Below are 9053 nucleotides of genomic sequence, written 5' to 3' on the forward strand. Positions count from 1 at the left end.
TATTTAATTGTCCTGGAGAGGAATTTCCTCTACAGTGATTGGAAATGTTTGGACCATGTTCAATTTGGGAGCCTGAGAAATGCCCCCTGAGGTGTTTCCCACTGGTAAAGGCTTGCCTTGTATGTCTCTTGTAGATGTGCATTCATTGGTCCAATGTCAGCCACATCTTCTGCATAATCCAGAAGGTTGGGGTATCCTGTTTGGGTTATTTCTAGAAGCATTGCTTCTAGGAGCACCGTGTGTACAATTTATTCTTGGTGTACCACAGTCAAAACATTTGGTATTTTGAGGCCTCCTTCCACATTTGGAAATCACCTCTCCTATCCAAGCCTCATTATCATAGTTAAGAAACTCAATACCATTTGTATGTTGAATCTATTCCTCCAAAGATGTAAGGTGTAAGTATTCTTTTGCATTCTGTGTTAGCATTATCAAAAGCCAAAGATTAAGTTAATACTTGTCTTAATTCTTGGTTTGATAGTATTTTGTTTATAGCCTTGGTCAGTCTTTGTAAAAAATCAGTTAATGGTTCTTTTGACCCATGGAAAATCTTTATATATAGCTCAGCTGGTTTCCTTGGTTCTGGATATTTTCCCCAAGTATTGAAACCTACTATACAACATAGGGATAATATATGACCATCAAAGGTAGCTTCTACATTTATATCAGCAAAACAATTCTCACCAAGAATTTGATCTTGGGAGATCTCAAAACCTCTAATTTTTCCTTGCTGCTCAAGGGCTTTAGCTTTTTCTCTCAACCAGCTTTTCCATTGTAACTGCTGGCTATATTGTAACACAGCTAACATTACCCGATTCTAATCATGTGGTATAATTCTATTTCTACAAGACCATGTATTTAACATCTTTTTCACATATATTGAATGTATACCATATGTAACTACAGCATCCTCAATGTGTTTTAAATCCCTCATATACATAGGCTGCCAGATATATTCTATTATTCTTCACCATGTGTATTATCTGCTGGCTTCTCATAGATGGTGACAGGATAAGCCATTTCATAAGAGTCACCAGGTGATGTTATTACTTGTGTGGCTTTGCCCTTCTGCCTATTACTTTCTTTATTATCCTTACTCAGAGAATCCTCCAGAGCTTGAAATCGATTAACTACCACCTGTTGCAGCATTTAAACCCCTTCTGTTGCAAAGGAGTCTAGAGATTTCATGGAATCATACATTTTTTAAAATTTTCATCTAAAATATATGATTCCGAAGACTTTATTCTACCAATGAGCAATGATCTTTTCTCCTTAGAAATGATCTGAATGGCATTAAAATAGCTCTAAGGTTATTGTTTTATTCATTAAGTTTTTGTATTTATTATCAATAGAATGAAATATGGCCATCCAGTTATTATTAGCAGACTGAAGTTCTTGTGGTGAATTAAGAGATTCCAAAGACAGAGTCTCTCTTTTTGTTTTGTTTTGTTTTGTTTTTCGAGACAGGGTTTCTCTGTGTAGCTTTGTGCCTTTCCTGGAACTCACTTGGTAGACCAGGCTGGCCTCAAACTCACAGAGATCCGCCTGGCTCTGCCTCCCGAGTGCTGGGATTAAAGGCGTGCGCCACCACTGCCCGGCGAGTCTCTCTTTTTAAGTCCTCCTTACCACTCTACAATGTCTGAAGTTCTTGTGGTAAACTAACACTTTCCAGAGATAGAGTCCTTCTATTTATGTCCTCATTACCACTCTACAAAGCCTGTATCTGTCCATTAATGTCCCATTTTTGCTGTTATTATTAAGACAATTTTTCAGTGATATGAGATGAATCACTATGCTAATTGCTGGTATGGCCAAGATTGGATATGTGCCAGGAAGGTCGTATATGTCCTGTAAAATTTCATTCATAATATAAACAAAAAACTTAAATTCCTGAGTGGTGATACTGTCTGCCATTTTTTGAGAAATAGTCAAAATTTGTAAAGATAAATTTCATTCATTTTTTATTAATCAGTTTAGGGTGTAAAATTATAGAGTAATTTTACCTCAGATGAAATCCTTGAGAGCTGGTCCTAACACTCCTAGGTGTTGCAGATGTTCCAGGTGTCACGATGGTTTTTAGGTGTAGTAGCGATGTTTGGCCAGCAGGTGTCGCAGGTATAGCGTACAAGGCAGGTCTGGTGTGAGCTGACTCAGCTTCCTGAGCGAGCTCTGTGAATCAAACACTAACCCAGGCAACCCCTGCCTGTGAGGACTGGGCAGAGCTGCTGGCATCATAACAAATGAAGCAACACACAGAACATGGCGGCAGCTGTGCATGGAATGGCGATGGCAGCAGCGGCAGTGGTGGCGGGGGAGCCAGACTGCCGAGCAGGCACACTGTCGAGGGTGGTGGCCCAAGTTGTCCCAGAATTGGTAGCAGCTACACCAAACCGTTTTACAAGTAAAGGAACACTCTGCTGGTAGTCTCTAACCAGGCTGGGGGCTGTGACCCAATATGGCTGCTTCAAGCACAGAACTAGAAAGGCACCTAGCGTGGGTACCTTTCTCTCAGACATGGTGCTGTATCTGCTGCAGAATGTGCATGCTTCTGGTAGTGGTTGCAAGAACCCCTGCCATGTGAGCTGCCTTGCCTACAGACTCCCTGTACAGCTGCTGTGTGCAAGTGATCACCTGAGGAGTTCCTAGGGTGTTTGGGCTATGCACAGGCTTGGCAGGGCAGAGAAACTTAGCAGCAGCCACGCACGTGCATTAGGATTTGGTCACATGAGTAGTCCCAGTAGGGGCATGTGGGGCTCAGATCCACATGGTTGGGCACCACATAATGCGATAAATTCATGGGAGTCTAGTTCAGGAGTATTAGGGAAATTTATTAGGGAAAATTAGAAAATACACTCATGAATACAGAACGGAGTAGACAGATGAAGTCGTCCTCTGATCTGACTGGGAACGAATCTACCTAGCAGTAGGAACATACCAGGAGGCAGGCAGCAGGAAGAAGGGGCTCATGACCCTGCTCCCTTTCCTTTTAAGAGGTCATGTACAATGGCAAAAATCACTGCCTCCTTCAGGCCCTATAGCCCAAGGTCATGGGCGGAGCAAATACCACTATAGACAGGTGATGTGCATGCTGATCCCTCTATACGGGAACAGCTCTGATATTGGATGAAACATGATAAATCTTGTAGGCTACAAAATCCTTATGTTCATTTCATATGGCATGAACAGAGATTTGGTTATACAGTTCTAACAGACTTATAAAGTTAACAGATGCCTTTTACCTCCTTAAACATAGAACAACAACAACAAAATCATCTATACTTAACTTGTGCACACCACACATTCCATACTTGTGTTAATACATATATTAAGTTACCTTTAAAAGATGGTGTGTTTTCAGAAAAAAAGGGCCAGACATCAAAAAAGACAAAGAGCCCAGGTGATCCAGTATCTCAGATTGCCTCTGTTGCAGTTTCCTTGAAATTCTGCATTCAGAACTACTTCAAAGCTGCTAGCTGATATGGTCCAGCTTAACACACTACTCCAGCCAGGACTTAAGAGAAGCACTGCACTTTCCCATTACACAGAGCCTGGAAACAGCTAGTTCTCTCAGTACTTGACCATTATCCCAATTTTCTCAGGGTTCCTTAAAGATGCCATCATCTCCAGACAACAGGAAGCAGTCTAGAGAACACACTGCCCACATTCCCAAGAGGTGGGATGGTGGATTTTGGTCATTTGGAGGGTTATGGATGTTTATCATTGTTTAGGGGGTTTAGTTACAAGTTGTTGTTGGTTATGGTCAGGAAAAACCTGAACAAAGGAGATTAGATTCAGGGATCTCTTTATGAAGGGAAAAGGGGGGAAATAATAGAGAAATTATGGGATAAAAGGGTGAATTGTTGAATCTCCTTTACAACAAGCACTATTTGCTTTCAAATATTTGCATTGATATGGATTTTTGTATATTGATACAAACTTGAGGTTATTTTTGTTATACTGTATATATTTTTCTAGTCTTGTTTAAGGCACTGTACCTATACAGCTCATTTAAAAAATGTGAGGTAAAGTTTTAGTCCATGAAAGCTATTTAGGATAATAAAAAAGACAGGTTAGTAGTTAGTCATCAATAACAATCAAACTTATATTCATGTTAGGTATGTTTTCAATGTCAAACTGAGATATATTTTAACTAGATAGATGGTCTTCAAGCACTTCAAAGACTACAGATTATGGCATTTAAAATGTTTTAGTAACATAAGGTTTTTCATGAGAGTGAGACACATCTGCTTTTGGCAGCACCAATTTACTTCAAAGAAGGATGATGGGCATCAAAGAACCTCCATATAGAGTTTGCTCTCAATGTTGCTAAGATACACACTGGGCAAGGAAATTCCCTTGCCTCAACTGCCAATAGTATGCTGTCCAAACTGGACAAACAGGACACAAAAGAAAGTGACTGCCAAGAGAAGGTAGGACAGTCCTTCAAGATTCCTGATTCACAGAAAAGTCTGTCAGATACTCTAGGCCTGTAGGCTGAAGATGGATGCCCCAATATTGCAGAGGAAACTTGGGTGACTGTTGAGGCAGAAAGTTGTCTTTGTCATTTCTATAGTTTTGGAAGTTGCTTGCTCTACAGTTCCTGTTTATTCAGGGAATATTATATACTTCTCAGGTCTTTGATGGGGTTAAAGACTAGTTAATTATAGTTTTACAGTTTTTCTTGTTAACAAATTAAAAAGGGGGGCAGTGGTGGCTCATTCTTTTAATGCAAGCACTCAGGAGATAGAGGCAGGCAAATCTCTGAATCTGAGGCCAGCCTGGTCTACAGAGTGAGTTCCAGAATGGCCAGGTGCTGTGGGATGTTCTGTATGTTAAATGTGTTGCTCTGATTGGTTAATAAATAAAACACTGATTGGCCAGTAGCCAGAAAGGAAGTATAGGCGGGACAAGCAGAGAAGAGAATTCTGGGAACAGGAAGGCTGAATCAGAGAGACGCTGCCAGCCACCGCCATGTGAAAATGTTAAGATACCAGTAAGCTATGAGCCACGTGGCAACTTATAGATTAATAGAAATGGGTTGATTTAAGATATAAGAACAGTTAGCAAGAAGCCTGCCATGGCCATTCAGTTTATAAGTAATATAAGTCTCTGTGTGTTTACTTGGTTGGGTCTGAGCAGCTGCAGGACTGGCGGGTGAGAGAGATTTGTCCTGTCTGTGGGCCAGGCAGGACTGAAGAAAACTCCAGCTACAGCCAGGGCTACACAGAGAAACTCTGTCTCTAAACACCACCCCCCTCAAAAAAAGAAATAAATAAACCAACCAAACTAAATTTTAAAAGATACTTACATAAGAGGTGTAAAGTCTATAAGGTTGAAACATAGAAGCTTACATTGCTTATCTAAAAATTTGTCTTAAGGTCTAAAAAGATATTTTAGGATGGTAATACAAGTTATGATAAAAATGGGTAGATACAAAATTTTGAACTCATCAAAATAAGATAGATAATAATTTCTCCAAATTTTAGAATTAAAACATTTATTTGGACAAAAATGGGGAGATGTTGTGGGATATTTTTACACTGTGTGAAAATGTATTGCTATGATTGGTGTAATAAAAAGCTGAGTGGCCAATAGCTAGGCAGGAGGTATAGGAAGGATTTCTGGGGAGATAAGAAGAGGAGGAGAAATCTAAGTACACAGCAGATGCCAAGAGACATGAAAGAAGCAGAATGGGTGGTACATGACAGAACATAGATTAATAGGAATGGGTTGATTTAAATTATAAGAACTAGTTAAAAACAAGCCTAAGCTAAGGCCAAGCTTTTATAAACAATAAGTCTCCATGTCATTATTTCGAAGCTGGCTGGTGGGACACAAAAAGATTCATTACAGTCAAGTATATCTTTTCTGGAATGCTGATAATAAGATTATTGGTAACAACAAACCTCCTGCAGCCTGCATAGCAGTTTGGCTCTGGAAATGAAATCTAAAAGGGGGGTTAGGGTTAGGTGGGAAAACCAGACTAAGGACATTGGGAAGAAGAAGAGCAGAGTCAGAGGAGTTGCCAACAAGACACAGAGAGGTAACAGGACATGCAAGATGAAAGAGAAGTAATGCCATGTGGCAGAATGTAGATTAAAATAAATGGTTAATTTAAGTTGTAAGAGCTAGTTAGTAATAAGCCTGAGGTATCAGATGAGCATTTATAATTAATAATAAGTCTCTGAGTGGTTATTTGGGGAATGGCTGGCAGAACAGAGCTGATTGTGGTCTTGACAAAAACTCCACCTACACTCATTACAAATGACACCCAAAGTGGGGCATGTAAGTCCACTTAAGGCATGGCAAAACACTCAAACACATAAAAATAATCTAAGGATTTTTTAAAGAGATTTATTTATTTATTATGTATACATTGTTCTACCTGCATGAATGCCTACAGGCCAGAAGAACACACCAGATCTCATTACATGTGGTTGTGAGCCACCATGTGGTTTCTGGAATTGAACTCAGGACCTCTGGAAGAGCAGCCAGTGTCTTTAACTGCTGATCTATCTCTCCAGCCCTAAGGATGGTTTTTTAAAGACAGACTATTGTCATTGCTATTTGGTTGCATGCTAAAAGTAGATGGGCACAGAAGACACTCTATATGTGGCAAAGGTTAGCCACTGGGCTCGAAAGTGCCCTCGCCTCGACTGCTGACAGTATGCTGACAAAATGGACAAGCAAGACACAAAAGAAAGGACTGCCAAGCTTTGCCAAGACAAAGTAGGACAGTCCTTCAGAAAATCCTGCTTCACGGAAAAGTCTGTCAGATATGCAAGGCCTGTAGGCCAAAGATAGATGCCCCAACATTGCAGAGGAACCTTGGGTGACTCTCCAGGCAGCCAGCTGTTTCTTTCATTTATTTCATTTTTTGGAAGTCACTTGCCTGCACTTCCTGTTTACTTAGGTAATATTATTTCCTTCTTGGGTCTCTGATGGAGTTGAAGACTAGACAGTTATAGTTTTCCTTGTTAACAAATTGAGAAAGGAAAGTCACTAAAGAGGTGTAAAGTGTATAAGTTTGAAAGACATCAAAAGATAGTTTTTGATTTGTAATATAAGTTAGCATAGAAAGTGAATTAAGTACAACACTTTGGATTCACCAAAATATGATGAATAATAGAGTATTTCCTCTGACTTGTCAATTGTTTATGGACTGGGCATTGTTAATGTAATTCTTGACTGTATATATTGTATATAGTTATTGTATTTATTGTATATAGTTTTTCTTATATTAGTTATAGCATTCTTTTATTATTTTAGACAAAAAAGAGGGAAATGTGGTAATATATTTGCAATCTAAGATATAAAGCTTGCCTGAAGATCAGAGGACAGAGCCAGCCACAGAGTTAGTCACAGAGGTCAGGCAGTGGTGGCACACACCTTTAATTCCAGTACTAGGAAGGTTGAGACAGGAAGTGATATGGCTGGGCAGAGAAAGAATATAAGGTGGGAGGAGACAGGAATTCTCTCTCTTGCAGAGGCTCTGTCAGGATGAGGAGTTGGTGAGGTAAGAGGTGGTGGCTGGGGTTTGCTCTGCTTCTCCAATCTTTCAGCTTTCACTCTGATATCTGGCTCCAGGTTTTTATTGTAAGACCATTTAGGATTTGTGGTCCTCTTTCTCGGGTCCCAGAGGGAGACCCCAGGCTCTTAGACAGTACCACAACTCCTCTGCAAAACATTTCCCTCTAGCAGTTCAGTCCCTGTTGTTTCTCTCTAACTACCCAGAGCCTTGAGAAGACAGCACAGAAATACAGTTAGAAGAGGTTTTGTCAGCTGTTAAGATTAATGCATATCTCCAAGGGGAAGAGAAAGTTTTAATACTTGGGAGCCAGGGGAAAGGGGTTATGAGAAGCAAATATTAGCAAAGAGTATAATGATACTCATGCATTAAAATGTCATAACAAGAAACCTGGGGCCTATGCAGGGTCCCTTGGCTCGGCCTGGGAGGAGGGGACTGGACCTACCTGGACTGAGTCTACCAGGTTGATCTCAGTCTGTGGGGAAGGCTTTGCCCTGGAGGAGATGGGAATGGGGGGTGGGCTGGGGGGGAAGATGAGGGGGGCGGGAGGGGGGAGAACAAGGGAATCTGTGGCTGATATGTAGAACTGAATTGTATTGCAAAATAAAAATTTTTTTAAAAAATGTCATAACAAAATCCAGTTTTATATGCTTTTTAAAAACTTAAATAAAAAAGACAATGTCACAGTTTCTGGCTTGGTGGTTTCCAATTTTGGGCATTCAGTACTTGTGGTTGGTAGGCAGCAAATGAACCAAAGTGTTTCAGAGCCTGCTGGACCTCCACCAAATTGCCTAGAGCATCATTAGCACTATCTCACAAAGGCATTTTGAAAAAAGTTCCAGAGAAACAAAAGCTGTTTCAGGAGGATAATGGGATCTCAGTGCATCTGAAGGGCAGGGCATCTGATGCCCTCACAGACTCACAATGGCTCTGACAGTTGGTGGACCAGCGTATGCCATCTATCACTTAGCTGTGGCTTAATTTCCCAAGAAGCAGAACTGACTTCATCATCCCAGTCTTCATGTGGTTCAGTTTCATTCAGTGCTCAATGGACCAGGAGTCTGAGGAGTAACTGAGCTCTTCATTGGGGATTCATATTTATTGATGTATACTAGCTGTCACAAAAAAAAGACCATGTCCTAAGAAAAGGGAGAATGGACAAATGTTCCCTCTTCAACTTAAAATAATAATGGAGACATCTACTTTCTTCTTTTTCTTTTACTTATCCTGATTCTAAGATCAATGTTCTTAGACTTCTTTGTCAGACACCTAGGACTTCAGAGATAGGTTTATTATTCAGCCTCTTCTTTGTGACAAAATATCCATGCTATCAACTTGTGAGGAGAAAAGTTTTTTTTAACTTTCTTTTTATTTATTCTTTGTGTTTTTTACATCATCTCAATCCCATTCGTTTCCTGTCCCTGCGTATCCTGTCCCTCTGCCATTGCAGCCCCCACCCCAGACAAAATTTTTTTTTTAAAAAGGAAAGAAAAAAAAAGGTGGGGGGAGTCTTGTCATGGAAGCT

At 40.2% G+C, this 9053-nt stretch overlaps 1 pseudogene; it reads left to right on the plus strand.

Moving 5' to 3' along the window:
* Nucleotides 1-2259: 2259 nt before the first annotated feature.
* LOC131906440 (cytochrome c oxidase subunit 7A2, mitochondrial-like) lies at nucleotides 2260-8530 on the plus strand (annotated as a pseudogene).
* The last annotated feature ends 523 nt before the right edge of the window (nucleotides 8531-9053 follow it).

Source organism: Peromyscus eremicus, chromosome 3 (assembly GCF_949786415.1).
Source record: "Peromyscus eremicus chromosome 3, PerEre_H2_v1, whole genome shotgun sequence".
NCBI lineage: Eukaryota > Metazoa > Chordata > Mammalia > Rodentia > Cricetidae > Peromyscus > Peromyscus eremicus.